This window comes from Macaca nemestrina, chromosome 6, assembly GCF_043159975.1.
Source record: "Macaca nemestrina isolate mMacNem1 chromosome 6, mMacNem.hap1, whole genome shotgun sequence".
Taxonomy (NCBI): domain Eukaryota; kingdom Metazoa; phylum Chordata; class Mammalia; order Primates; family Cercopithecidae; genus Macaca; species Macaca nemestrina.
In genome coordinates this window covers 60,314,657-60,330,432 of record NC_092130.1, presented here as the reverse complement: position 1 = coordinate 60,330,432, position 15,776 = coordinate 60,314,657, and the positions used below count along the sequence as shown (strand labels likewise).

At 35.6% G+C, this 15,776-nt stretch overlaps 1 long non-coding RNA gene across 3 annotated transcripts in view; it reads left to right on the top strand.

Moving 5' to 3' along the window:
* Nucleotides 1-10,075, top strand: part of LOC139363578 (uncharacterized) — a 201,947-nt gene extending 191,872 nt beyond the window's left edge. For all 3 annotated transcript variants that reach the window (XR_011624228.1, XR_011624230.1, XR_011624229.1), the window contains exon 3: nucleotides 9,589-10,075. This is a non-coding gene — a long non-coding RNA (uncharacterized lncRNA). The remainder of the gene's footprint in view (nucleotides 1-9,588) is intronic.
* Nucleotides 10,076-15,776: the final 5,701 nt, after the last annotated feature.

Genomic DNA, 15,776 nt, shown 5'->3' with positions numbered 1-15,776 from the left:
TATTTCTCCCCTTCCCATTGAGTGCTGTAGTTCCGCAACCCTTTTTGACCACCAGGTTGGCTAGCATTATCTTCCCCTTGCTTACCTCTACAGATCCTGTTGTAATGATGGCTTTTGATTGTTGACAGTCCTGGGTCTTTCAATATCTCTTATTGGTCCCTATACCTCTGAAAATAGCCCAAGCATTAAATTCTCTTCATAACCTTAGCTGAGTTTTTTCTGTTTGTTCTCAGGACCCTGATGAATCCCGAAAGAATAACAACAACAAACTGTTGAGAAGTAACTGTACTCTTTACCGATATATAGCGTATATGTTAATCATTTCATTTTAAATTTTGTCATTATCATTTAACAGAAAAGGAAATTGAGGCACAGAGAACTTCGGTGACTCACTTGAAGCAAATCTGTCTTAAAAAAACCACATTGTTACTGAGCATGCTGTATTTTGTAATTAACTTAAGGTTCAGACTACCTTTTTAAAGCACAGTTTCTTTTCTTCGCATGATGTAAATTTTTTCTCTTCTAAACAGGCCTGCACTCCTATTTTAAATTATTTTTTATTTTTGAATGGGGGTCAAGTGTGGGCTGTCTTACCTGTCTCTGATTGCATAAATCATCTCATTTTGTTCTACTTATAATGCTTCAAGTTACAGAACTCATAACATTATCACATTTATTACTAGCTAAGAGAGCATTAATCATAGATGGCCATAAAAGCTAGAGAAATTAACCATAAAGTTTGCTGGAAATTGCATTAATCATGTGGAATCTTGAAAATGTCAGATTACAAAAATGCTGCTTTTTTGTTAATACAAGTAGAAAAAATTGTGGAAGAGAAAAGAGATCAAACAAAATTAATGTTATTCTTTAAAACTAACCTATTACATTACACAGATATATGGACTAGGCTCTGTTGTAGGCAATTTATATATGCTATCTTTTTTAAACTTACCAATGACCCTGCAAGTTATACACAACCATCCATTTCTCATATATGGGAACTAAGATCTCCTAACATTGTCAAGGTCACATAACTATTACGAAGTAGAGCTGGAATTTGGACAGTGGTCTGTCTGATACTGAAATCCTATTGCTCTTCATTTAAGAAAAATAAAGTGTCATAAAACTTTGATTTGTAGGTTGGTTAGGTTACATTTCAATTCTTAGTGCTAATGTTTGACTTCATTTGAACTGTTTGTCCCTTACGCATAGGCCAGTCCTAGTCAACATTCTTTTGTGGCCTTTCAAGTTGAGGACTCTGCTTCAGAGAAGGCTTATAAAAACTGGCAGTATTGTGGATCAGTAGGAGGTATGCAGTTTTACAGGCCTAAATTTATGAACTATTTGTAGGTCCTTTCAACATTAATGTAAAGAGACCTGTGCTTATGACTAAAAATATAAAACACATTGGCTTTAAATGCAGACCTATATTTATTATGTAGAACCTCATATGTTCTTTTATTTTGATTGTTTAGAAGTATAAAGCTTGCTGGTGGCAGTTGACCACAGTGTGACTATCGGGAGCAGTGAAATCAGCTGGAGAGAAGCCACATGTCTACATTTTTTCAGTAAAATGTAACTGAATTATAGTGCATTTCATTAGATTTTCTTTCATATTTTCATTTCATAATTAAAAACATACCCTTGTGTGTACTATGAAGATTCCCTGATTCATATTTTGAAAATAATTTTGTAAAGCTAACCCCACTTTCATAACCACTAACAAATGGCCAAAGAAGTGCCCTTAAGGAGAAAATTTGCTAGAGCATAGAATAATTCGTGGTCTTTATTTTAAAGTAATGTATGATAAGACTGAAAGGTTCTAGATTATGTGGTGTTTCTCTTCTTAACTTTCTGGCTGCTCCTTATTTATGTTCTTATTTTGGTTTCATTGTGTTCTGCTGACTTCACATCCGGATGATTTCTAAAATTCTGTTCTTGGCTTTTTGCTCTTCTTTTTCCATTTCTTTCTTCATGTTTTTATCATGTCACCAAGTATACATCAAAACTGAGTTCTAGGTCTCATTTTTAAATGCCTGCTACAAGTAGAGACATCTCTTCCATAAGTACATCCAAAATGCCACACTACTTTCCCCCTCTCCAGCTGTCCTTCTATTCTGACTGTTTTGCCACTTAAACATCCTATTTTCCCTCAGGCACTCAGACCTGAGAACGTGGAATCCAACTTAATCCTTGTCTTTAATTCTCTCTCCCAAATGGTTATTCACAGAGTCCTTCCAAGACCACCTCAGTCAGGGAGACCCTAACCCAGCAGCTCTAGAGGAATTAAAGACACACACACAGAAATATAGAGGTGTGAAGTGGGAAATCAGGGGTCTCACAGCCTTCAGAGCTGACAGCCCCAAACAGAGATTTACCCACATATATTTTAATAGCAAACCAGTCATTAGCATTGTTTCTATAGATAAAATTAACTAAAAGTTTCCCTTATGGGAAACGAAGGGATGGGCGGAATTAAAGGAATACGTTGGGCTGGTTAACTGCAGCAGGAACATGCTCTTAAGACACAGATCACTCATGCTATTGTTTGTGGCTTAAGAATGCCTTTAAGCGGTTTTCCACCCTGGGCAGGCCAGGTGTTCCTTGCCTTCATTCCAGTAAACCCACAACCTTCTAGCTTGGGCATTAGGGCCATTATGGACATATCACAGTGCTGCAGAGATTTTGTTTATGGCCAGTTTATGGCCAGATTGTGGGGGGCTTGCTCCCAACAGAGTCCTATAAGTTATTCATTACACTGGATTGGCTCCTGCCTTTCCCTCTTTTCTGCTTCTATTCTAATTTAGGGATATGCAACCTTATAGATACTATAGGAAGACTTTTTTTTTCTTATTTTGCATATCATTTAGGAATAGAAACCCTAATCAGGTTGATAAATAAATGACCTGTCTATTGTATCTCTTGCATGGTCTTTTTATATCCACTTTCTCTAATCTTAACTCCCTTATATGTGCTCTCTTAATATTTTATAAATAATCCCTTCTAGCCGTTGTCACATATTTTGTAGTGGTAGAAGTAGGGGTGACAAGGTGGGTTGGGGAGTCCTTTGAACTCTCCTACCACAGTGAGCTCTTCAAAGTCAGGGTCATGTCTCACTCATTGTTGCTTCTCCAGTGTCAAGCATGGTGCCTGGCATATAATTGAGGACTAAGAAATGTTGAATTGAATCCACAAATGTGAAATCAGATTTAATTTATCTAGAAGAAATAGTATCTCCCAGAAAAACTGGTGAGGCTTTTTGGGCTATTTCCTTGTGTTCAACGCATAGGAAACCACCAAGGGCGAAAAGGTGGTAGAGTCTAGATTGGGAAGAGACTTTGATGCTAGGCTGAATAATTTAGCATTGATATTTTTAGAGATAGCATTTTAGAGGGATTAATTAGGTAGCACTCTATTAAATGTCCTAGAAGAAAAAAGACTTTAGGAAGATAGTAGAAGTATTGAAGTGATTCTGGTGTGAGGTTACTAGAGTCTGGAGTTTGGTAATGGAAGAGAAAAATAGAGATGTGTTGGGAAAAGGAGGTTGAGTCAAGGGAAGAAAACGTTTAAAACAGGAAAAATAAAAGTTGACTATAAGATTTGAGGCAGAAGAAATCAGACATAGGAAATTAGAATTCTCTTTGGGATTTCTTCTAGCCACGCCAGTATGACTGCAGATGGAGTTATTCCCAGTAAAGTGTAAGGATGCATTTTTGGAACTTTTAAAACTATCTACGATCTGATGCACATGAGTTGCAATCCTTAAGAGAGAGTTGGGGACTGAATTTACTTTGGAATACTTTTCATCAGAATTCCTTTTCTTCAGCTGTTTTCATTCCCTCAGAAGAATAGGATAACTTACAATTCAGCACTTACTTTATTTTTTTCCCAAATGCCAAGGTTATTTGAGAAAACAAAACAAAACAAAAAAACAAAACCCAAAAAACTTCTGTGTAAATTCTGTCCTCAGAGCAGTTAGAAGATAATATTTTGTGATATTTTAGGCATTAAGTAATTTGTTGATTTTGTCCAAGTTCCACTGATGATTTTGCTTAAAATTCTTCAAGAAACCTTTTCTAAGAATCTTTGTCCTTACGGACTCTCCAGGAGTAAAAAGTTCTTAAAAGGATGATTATACGCAATTCCAGAGAGTGAGTTGGAGAGATTCACTCTTCAAGGTATTATATAACTTTAAAGGATTTGTTTTAAAAATAGTTTAAGTCCTGTGCCATGAGCAAAATGGGGTCAGAATATATTATTCACTCCACAGCTTGGATTTCAGAGAAAATGCAATTATGCATTTTTGCAATTTTCTTTTTAACAAATCTAGTAATCCTCTTGGGGCTCATTTGTTGGGGTTGGGGAATAGAAAGCAGTGAAATAATTAAGTATAAAATTCAGTGTAAAGCATGTATGATGTGGCCAAGTAAACTGTTTGGTTGGGTAATGCTTTGTACTCAGCTTGCTATCCTTATTGCTCACTACTCTCCCTAAGACAGTATGCTTTTATGGGAGAGGAAAGGGCACAGATTACAATATTTTATCATGCAGAGAAAGATATGCTGTTTTTGAAGTAATCTACTTGTTCCTGGTCCTTGTCCACTGGGCAGGGCCAGCTTCATGAACATGCAGTTGTCTAGGGCCCCATGATAGAAAGGTTTTATGCTTGATTTCATGCTCTGCTGTTGCTAATTTGAACTTCATAATAATTTTACATTCGAATCTGTGTTTTGTAAGTGAATTCTGATGGGATGATGGTGGATGTGTGTAAGCAAATGTGTGTAAGCATTACACAATATGCATGTCCGCACTGTTCCTTCTTGCCCTATTCACATATAGCACTGCAATACTCCATAAGCACAGAATTCCAATGGACCCAAATATTAGTTTTGTGCACTGTATCATAATTTGCCACAAACTGAGTGGTTTAAAACAACACACATTTATTACTAACACTTTCTGTAGGACAGGAATTTGGGCATTGCTTAACTGGATCTTTTGCTTAAGGGTTCATAAGGCTGTATTCAAAGTTGGCTGGGCTGCATTCTCATTGGGAGGCTTAGAGAGGGAAGGATCTGCTTTCAAGCTCCCTCATGTTGTTGGTAGAATTCATTTCCTTATGGCAGTAGAGTTCATGGCAGCTTGCTTCTTCAAAGTTTTAAAACAATGGTTTGATGGTGGGAGGGGAAAAGGAGGAGTGTAGGGAGATGGAGAGAGAGTCTCTGCTGTTGCTTGGAGTTTCTGATCTGTAGTCTCTCTTTTAAAGGGTTCATCTGATTATATAGGACCCACCTAGGATACTCAATCTTTTTATTAACTTCACCCAACTGAGTTGGGACCTTAATTACATTTGTAAAGTCCCTTTATCTTTGCCACATAACATAATATAATCATGGGAGTAATACCCCATCACATTCACACAGCCCACTGCATTTAAGTGAGGGAATTGGACAAGGTGTGCACAACAAGGGGAAGAACACGTGGGGGCCATCTAAGCATTCTACCTATCACAGTCATTGATATGTGGAGGTTCAACAAGGCTCAAAGGAGTATACAGTAAGCATGTTACATCTACCAACGAGAAAGTGGGGATGTGAACATCCCTGAAGGCCATGCTTTCTGTTTCAAACATAATTTGCTTTGAATGTAGAAATATGTCAATGAGCACTGAGAAACACAAATGACCAGAGGACCCTATCATTTTGTACTTCCCTGCATTACCCAACCACTTCCACTAAAAATGATGAAAGAGAAGGAAAGGGAAATAGTGCAACCCATAATTCCTTTTCTTGTTAGTCCTTCTTACTCATCAATAAGGCAGAGTTAAAGACTATCAGTAGATTGTGCATACATCAAGAAGTGAAATAAAAGCAGTTGTGTTAATTTTCTGTAGATTTTCCACTCTTCTGGCAAGACTAATATATATATTCATATATGAGCTGCAAAAAGTAAAGCCTGAAATTTTGTTAATTCCATGTATGAGTTAAATGCTCTTATATTTGCATTTAAGATGGGTATTGAACAATATAAAGATGAATGGTAAAAGTTTTACTAATAATTTAAATTTACTTAGAATAACATTACATAGCAAATGAAAACACCATAACAAATTGAGACAGACAGACTGTGGAAGGAAGGAATGGACTTTACATTTTAATACTTTTAATGTACTTTTTCTGTACTTTGGGACCCATATTTTCATTTTACACTGAATCTTTTAGATTGTATAGCCTGTTCTGCACTTGGATGTTGTTTGCTGGGAGCTCTGCTAGCCTCCAGAAACATCTGTGACTTGTAGACTGTTAGTCTATTTTTCTTTTTTTTTTTTGCTTGAGTCATATTCTGAGTAGGATTCCCTGGCTGATTTGGCTTTCACTCTGATTATTCTGGTTCTATGTACTCTCCTGAGATTGGGCTGTTATTTTTCTCAGAGCTCATATCATCATTTATCCAACCATTCCAATTTCTGCGTTCCTTTTTTTATATTTATTTATTTATTTATTTCTTCTTGGACCAGTATTACATGGGTTCTCATCTATGGCTTTGTAGTATTTCTTAATGTATGGTAAGTTAAGTATTATTTGCATTTTATGGTTGACATTGCTATTTCTGGACTTCTTTTTCTCAGCATATATTATAGAGAATATGTAAATTCACTTACCAAACATTCACAGAAGAATTAATACCAATTCTTGAACTCTTCCAAAAACCAAAGTAGCGGGCTTACTTTGAAACTTATTTTATGAGGCCAAACTTACTTTACGAGGCCACCCTGACACCAAAGCCAGAAAGATACCACAAGAAAAGATGGTCCAGTTTCTCTGATGAAAATACTAGCAAACCAAATTCAACAACACATCAGCCAAGATATGAAAACAACCTGTGTTCATAGATGAATGAATGCATAAAGAAGTTGTGGTATATAGGTACAATGGAACAATATTCAGAGTTAAAAAGGGAGATTGTGCAATTTATGACACATGGATAGACATGGAGGATATTATGCTAAGTGGAATAAGCCACACAGAGGAAGGCAAATACTGCATGATTTTAGTGAAATTTTAGGGAAAAAAAGTCAAATACTGTATGTGGAAACAAAGACTATGACAGTGATTACCGGGGCATAGAGGGGGAAGAAATGGGGAGATGTAGGTCAAGTTATATAAGATAAATAAGCCTAGAGATCTAATGTACAGCATGAGAACTGTAGTTAATGTTATATATGATAGACCTTCTAAATATATATATTTTTAATATTTTGGGAATAAACATATTTATTCTCTGGTTTATACTGAATTCTTTGGCTAAAACTTTATCTTTGATACAGATTTTATTGATGCAATTAACAGTTTCTCTTATATCAAGGCATTTGAAAATTTATAGCTTATTTAAGAGTAGAAACTTAAACAAACATGAACTTTACTCATTATATGACATTATATGACATTTTTCTCCTTAAGAAATTAATAGACAAGGGAAGGATAAAAAATTGTAGTATCATCTTGAGAATTAAATTATTTGAAGAGCTGATTAATGTAGCTATTACACATTCTTGTATAAGAAATATTTTCAGACTTCATCAAATGTCAAAATAGGGAGATGCTAGTCTTTAATCACCTACTACACATTTGGCTGCCATACTGTCATCAGTTAGTGTGATAGACCAGCGTTATCCCAAAATACATTTTTAAATGTGAATTTGAAGTAGTAGATGGTGTAGATTCTAATTTTGTACAGTCAAGCCTCCAAAAGTGTTTTGTTTCATGATTTTTTTCTGGGTATGACATCAATGTCTTTAATTTCTGTTGCCTTGAAGAAACCTTTCATTAGTGTCTGAAACATATTTTTATTCTTCATCCAAGACCTTGGGATGTAGTCATCACTGGACAATAACAATGATCAAGCATGAATGTCATTGTATTGCGTTCACTTAATTATTTCTCTTTTTTCCATCTATTCCCCTTTCCTACTTTCCTTAAATTTCTGATTTGATTTTCAGCCACAAAATTATAGATTTGAGGTTTAAAATAAAGCAAGACATTGGGATTAAATGAAGAATTCTTCAGATTTTTCAGTTTTATAATGTGTGCTGGAGAATTATCAAACCCAAGAAGAACCGTGCACTATATTCTGTTCCAGTGATCCCTCCCAAGTTGTGGGTTTCTTCACCTTCATTCCATAACTGAAAGTATTTCCTGGAAGACCCTTTAGGATTGAGGCATGCTCAGGAAATGTCTGCATCAGGTCCATAGCGTGTTCACAAATTTGCTACGGTGCTCATAAAATCCCACGGAATGAATGGGACTTGTCAATTCTCTATAATGGGGTGTGTCAATTCTGGATAGCTTTGTGGGTTTCAAGATGCTTATGGAGGGTTTTTGCTTATATGGAGTTGGCCAATTTCTTAAATAGTAAATAAATAATTTGTGGTATATATGGTCAGATCTGTTTTTTCTTCACCTTGCCTCCATAAGTGCATATTGGGTAGTTTTACCTATAACTTAGTAATAATGCTCTACTTTTCTGTTACCCTTGAGGATTTATAACAGCATTCGTGAAATAGTTTTCTATTTCTACTTTATCATCATTCACTCAGGAAGAAATTAAAACCCTCTTTTGTTAAAATAAGGAGCAAACAAGCAAGGAAACAAACAATAAATCATTCTTCATTCTGCATTGGATAACATATAGAATAAGAAGCACTGTGCCAGTAGGAGAATGACATAAGGCACAGTTCCTGACCATTTGCAGTTTAAGAGAAATGTTAGGAAATTTTTTCTTTGATTTTTGTTTAATTTTTATTATAAGTTTTTCAACTTTTGTGACATAATAACATAGTCCATCATGAGAATACAACATGTTTCCCAAGTATTAGTTTAGACTGGAGAACTTTACAGCATTTGAAGAGGTTTATTGGACTTTGGCATGCTCATTAGTTTGAACCTAAGATGGAATCTGAGTTATGTTGTATTTCCCAGCCAGCAATTTAAAAAATATTTTAATTTGAACATCTTTGGTTGAGGAATGCACTCTCCTGTTTTGCAGGCTTTACCACTTCCAGCTCCCTTGTGCACTTCCTGGCTTTTAATTCCTGCCTTGTCCTGTAGCATTTGAAGTTGCTACTCTCAGTTTACACTAAAAATGTCAATGAAAATTACAGAATTATAGAGTTTTCTGCTTAAAAGTTATCAATGACCTTGTAATTGTAAAGTAAATTAATAATGAACAGAGCAATTATATTCTTCAAGGCTAATGCAATCAGGTGTATCAATATAGCTATACCAGCAGGTTATGCAGTGCTCATTCTGATTAGACATTGCATTCATTCTGATGGTTGGTACCCATGCTGCCTCTACAGTTGTTACATATTTTGAATATCAACACTGGTTAACATAATTTCTAGCATGGAGTTATATGTGTGTGTGTGTGTGTGTGTGTGTGTGTGGTGTGTGGTGTGTGTTTTACATTTTCATCTATTGCAAGCACCTTGCACATGACTTTTTCTATGACACAGAGCCCTTCAACATCAGTAGGCTCCTTGTTTAACTTTGACTGCTTCCTGCACTAACAAATGACTTTTTGTTCAAGGATGACAAGAGATCAATTAAGGAGAAAGAAGAATGTTAATCCAAGATGGAAAAGGCCCACCCTAATTGAAGAATGGTGAACAGGATTCTGGTCAATGAATTATAGTCTCATTTTAAAATTCACTCATCCATTTGATAATTAATTATAATGGCATCTTACATAATCATCAGAGGCTTTCCCTGAAAAATACATGAAGGTAAATGAACCTTTACTTCAAGCTTGACATCTATCTTTGGCTCACTGTTGAAGAACACATTATAAGGAAAGCAACAGACAGGATGCCTGATCACTCAAGTTTGGTGAAGAAGCCAGAAAGATTAATAACACTACTGTGGAATGAAATAATTTCAAAACATGAAACACTGAAAAGAGCTCTTTAATCCTGTGGATTTAGAAATATTTCATTTTCATTTTTGTGATTAGAAAAATATTAAATTCTCATTTGAGTGTGATTTCTAACTTTAGTAAAAGTAGAAGGAATGGATTAATAAAATCTTTGGTACCAGAATAAATTTGTTGTTCGAGTTACTGCTTCACTTGGTTAGAGTTCATGAATAAATTGTGACAATGGAGGATTTCACTCTCAGAATGTAAAGGTGACTCATAAATGGGAGTCAGGAGCTGATCCAAGGGAGTATCCAGACAAGCCTCACCATATTATAGGAATAGTTATTGCATCCTTTGAAGTCAGTCCCCATTGCTTACAGAGCTTCATGTACTAATAGAAGCTCCCTGGGGCATATAGGACTCTTTGTGGTTACTTATCATTAATTAGACTCAGGGAACTAAAATACTGCTGACCTCCCTAAGATGTGCTACCAAAAATTAAGTCATAGTCCTAATATGGAGTTTAGAGGGTGCTCCAAATATTCTAATCATGAAAGCTTCCTCTTTCAACCTCCCTAGACAAAACTGTTCAGGCAAACTAAAGCACTCACTTTTCTCAGTATTTGAATAAGACCCTTTCTTATTGGATTAAGGATGTTAATATCCAGAATTCAACATGGCAACATCCAGTTTGCTACTTTTCCTGTAGTAATGAATCTGTTTCAAGCAGAGGCCAATGGTCTTCATCTAGGAGCCATGGGAATAGATCTGATAGTTAGCAATCTCACTGGACTGGACCTGTCTTAGTGGGTCACGGTCTTAACATGCATCCAAATGTGGGAGAGTTGTATTGGATTTCCAGCAAGCTCCAGACCAGCAGGATGGGCCCTTTGGTGCAGTTCCTCTCCTCTCACAGGTTTTGATCTTCTTGGACTATCTTTTTCTACTTCAGTCACCAGAAGTGGGAGATTTATTTTTTATCAGCTCATTAACTTCTGACTCCTTAGCAAGATAAAATATAGTCACACTTGAAGTAAACACATTTTTATTGTCAGCAATTGTTGACAAATACAAGCTTATGCTTGTTTTCTTAAAACAATATATTCAATGCTAAAATCAACTTGACAACTGAAAACTCCCATCTCTTCTTTCCCTAAGGCAAGATATTTGCAAACAAACATTTGTTACATACATGTACTTGACAACTGGCAACTCCCATTTCCTCTGTTCTGAAAGCAAAGCACAATAATCACAACAAAAGTTGTAAAGAAAATCCCCATACATTCATTTGAGGTCTAAGCATTGCCTTGTGTGCTAGAGACAGATTGGATCAGCAGAATAAGGAAAGAAGGAAACGGATGCAAAGGACTGGGGTTTTTCTGTTCTTTGAAACATTAAAAAAATTCTTGACAACCCAGAATTATCCTTTGATCATTTATTTTTCTGTGTAGTTCTTTCCTTGTAACATTAATTATCTTTGCTGCTCCCTGTGTCTCTTACCTTTTTAATGTGATATCTTAATATTTAATGTTGAGATAGGCTTTTGGAGAGATGGTTCCAAGCTTCAGCTATAAAATTATCATTCATAGTATAGTGAATCATGTGGTTAAATCCCAAGGCATTAAATAGAAAATGGATTTATGATATAAAAGAAACCAAAAGATGAAAAACCTGACCAATGGCTTTTATTGAGAATAAATACGAATGATTTCCTTTATTTTATTCTTTACTTAAAAATATCATAATTATTTAAAATATAGACATACGTGTATATTTAAGATAGATATATTTATGAACCTAATAATTTAAGACAGATATAGAGACTTACATTGTATAATGAAGTACAAGTAAAAAAGTCATGTAGTCCAAATCTGGGACTTCTGAAATGTGTTAAAATGTCGGTTCCTCTTTTGCGGAGTTTTGTGCTATTATCAACAGAGCCAGCAATTGAACCTAAATTCTGAGTGTAATGGAAGCCATTAATCACTATCAAGTTCATCATTTTTTTTCATGGCAAGTAATATTCATATCAGTGATTGCTATTCCACTAAGAAATTCTAAATGTTCCATAAAAATGAAACATCACATAATAAGAAACTAAATCATATGAAACAAAATTTTGACTCTTGAATGTATGATCACTCAAGGCTGGTGGATGATAATTTCTCTTTATGATTCTACAGGTAGCTCATTTATTTTTTTCTCATATATTTGACTTATTATAGGGCCCTGCAGCCCTTTCTGAGCATCATTAAATATATTTGTTGAATCATTAATCTAAAAATTAAAAGCTATTTAATACTTTTGTTTCATCTGCTTAACTAATTACACAGAAATAAACCACATTTTTCTATTACTTTTCTTGGTGCCTTCTGCATTTATATAGCCTTAATGCATTGTGCATATGTATAGGTCTTTCTCTTAACCCAAACCCCTGCTGTTGTTCTTTCTGCACCCATGTTAATGACTCATGATCACTATAACCTCACTTATCTTTTATGTCTTCCACTCTAATGACCTTGATCAATTCATTCACTATATAGAACTTGTTGTCACCTGGCTTCGACTTACTAAACTTCAAAGTTTCACCCCTGATTACTCTTCTTTTCTCATTTTCTTCCTCCTCTTCCTTAAGTCCTTGATGATATCATTCCCTCCACCTCTCTGAATATTTTCAAGATATTTCTTTCTATCATTGTTTGCTCCTCTCTATATATTCTGAACCCACTGGGCAGATACTCTACAGTATCTCATTTATGCTCATTAATATAAAAATCACAAATATATAGTTTCAGGTTAAACTTCTCTCCTGGGCCACAAACATATTTTTCTAGTGTGTTTTCTCAAATACACTTCCAAATAAAAATCCTTAATACATCTTCCCCATCTTGTGTTCTTTATTCTACTTAAAGCCATTCAGAATACATACTTTATCATCTCTATTTCTCTCCTTTCTCATAATTTTATTCAATCATCAAGACTTGCTAACTCACTTTCTATGAATATATCAAGCTTATATCAAAAAAATTCCTTCAGCATTGCCTAGTTAAGTACCTCACAATCTCTCACCTGAAAAATTGCAACAGCTTTGTAGAATAGTCTCCTTTTTTCCCTTTCTCCCTACTCCAGTGAATCTCTCCGGTCCAATTTTATCCTTTCTGTGTTTAAAATCCTTTACTAGTTCCATACTGCATTCAGAATGTTGTGTAAACTTTGACTCTGACGTTAAAGTACATTGACTATAAATCCTATTCCATTTTCCAGCATTTTATCTCAATTTTTCTACTCCCAAAGTTTACATTATAGTCAAACCAAACTACTTTTCCCTTTTTCTGTCTTTCATTAAAATGAATTATCATGATAATATAATTTGAAAAGCTTTGGAGTTTTATTTTATCTCATTTTAGATTCAGGGAGTACATATGCAGTTTTGCCACGTGGGTAAATTGTGTGATGCTGAGGTTTGAACTCCTTTTTTTTAATTTATTATTTGTTTTATTATACTTTATGTTCCAGGGTACATGTGCACAACGTGCAGGTTTGTTACATATGTATACATGTGCCATGTTGGTGTGCTGCATCCATTAACTCGTCATTTACATTAGGTATATCTCCTAATGCTATCCCGCCCCCCTCCCCCCACCCCACAACGGGCCCCGGTGTGTCATGTTCCCCTTCCTGTGTCCAAGTGTTCTCATTGTTCAATTCTCACCTATGAGTGAGAACACACAGTGTTTGGTTTTCTGTCCTTGCGATAGTTTGCTGAGAATGATGGTTTCCACCTTCATCCATGCCCCTACAAAGGACATGAACTCACCCTTTTTTTATGGCTGCATAGTATTCCATGGTGTATATGTGCCACATTTTCTTAATCCAGTCTATCATGATGGACATTTGGGTTGGTTCCAAGTCTTTGCTATTGTGAATAGTGCCACAATAAACATATGTGTGCATGTGTCTTTATAGCAGCATGATTTATAATCCTTTGGGTATATACCCAGTAATGGGATGACTGGGTTAAATGGTATTTCTAGTTCTAGATCCTTGAGGAATCGCCACACTGTCTTCCACAATGGTTGAACTAGTTTACAGTCCCACCAACAGTGTAAAAGTGTTCCTATTTCTCCACATCCTCTCCAGCACCTGTTGTTTCCTGACTTTTGAATGGTTGCCATTCTAACTGGTGTGAGATGGTATCTCATTGTGGTTTTGATTTGCATTTCTCTGATGGCGAGTGATGATGAGCATTTTTTCATGTGTCTGTTGGCTGCAGAAGTGTCTTCTTTTGAGAAGTGTCTGTTCATATCCTTTGCCCATTTTTTGATGGGGTTGTTTGTTTTTTTCTTGTAAATTTGTTTAAGTTCTTTGTAGATTCTGGATATTAGCCCTTTGTCAGATGAGTAGATTGCAAAAATTTTCTCCCATTCTGTAGGTTACCTGTTCACTCTGATGGTAGGTTTTTTTTTGCTGTGCAGAAGCTCTTTCGTTTAATTAGATCCCATTTGTCAATTTTGGCTTTTGTTGCCATTGCTTTTGGTGTTTTAGACATGAAGTCCTTGCCCATGCCTATGTCCTGAATGGTATTGACTAGGTTTTCTTTTAGGGTTTTTATGGTTTTAGGTCTAACATTTAAGTCTTTAATCCATCTTGAATTAATTTTTGTATATGGTGTAAGGCAGGGATCCAGTTTCAGTTTTCTACATATGGCTAGCCAGTTTTCCCAGCACCATTTATTAAATAGGGAATTCTTTCTCCATTTCTTGTTTTTGTCAGGTTTGTCAAAGATCAGATGGCTGTAGATGTGTGGTATTATTTCTGAGGGCTCTGTTCTGTTCCATTGGTCTATATCTCTGTTTTGGTACCAGTATCATGCTGTTTTGGTTACTGTAGCCTTGGAGTGTAGTTTGAAGTCAGGTAGCATGATGCCTCCAGTTTTGTTCTTTTGGCTTAGGATTGTCTTAGCTATGTGGGCTCTTTTTTGTCTTTTTTGGTTCCATATGAACTTTAAAGTAGTTTTTTCCAATTCTGTGAAGAAAGTCATTGGTAACTTGATGGGGATGACATTAAATCTATAAATTACCTTGGGCAGTATGGCCATTTTCATGATATTGATTCTTCCTATCCATGAGTATGGAATATTCTTCCATTTGTTTGTGTCCTTTTATTTCGTTGAGCAGTAGTTTGTAGTTCTCCTTGAAGAGGTCCTTCACATCCCTTGTAAGTTGGATTCCTAGATATTTTATTCTCTTAGTAGCAATTGTGAATGGGAGTTCACTCATGATTTGGCTGTCTGTCTGTTATTGGTGTATAAGAATGCTTGTGATTTTTGCACATTGATTTTTGTATCCTGAGACTTTGCTGAAGTTACTTATCAACTTAAGGAGATTTTGGGCTGAGACGATGGGGTTTTCTAAATATACAATCATGTCATCTGCAAACAGGGACAATTTGACTTCGTCTTTTCCTAATTGAATTCCCTTTATTTCTTTCTCCTGCCTGATTGCCCTGGCCAGAACTTCCAACACTATGTTGAATAGGAGTGGTGAGAGAGGGCATCTCTGTCTTGTGCCAGTTTTCAAAGGGAATGCTTCCAGTTTTTGCCCATTCAGTATGATATTGGCTGTGGGTTTGTCATAAATAGCTCTTATTATTTTGAGATACATTCCATCAATACCTAGTTTATTGAGAGTTTTTAGCATGAAGAGTCGTTGAATTTTGTCAAAGGCCTTTTCTGCATCTTTTGAGATAATCATGTGTTTTTTGTCTTTGGTTCTGTTTATATGCTGGATTACATTTATTGATTTGCGAATGTTGAACCAGCCTTGCATCCCAGGGATGAAGCCCACTTGATCATGGTGGAT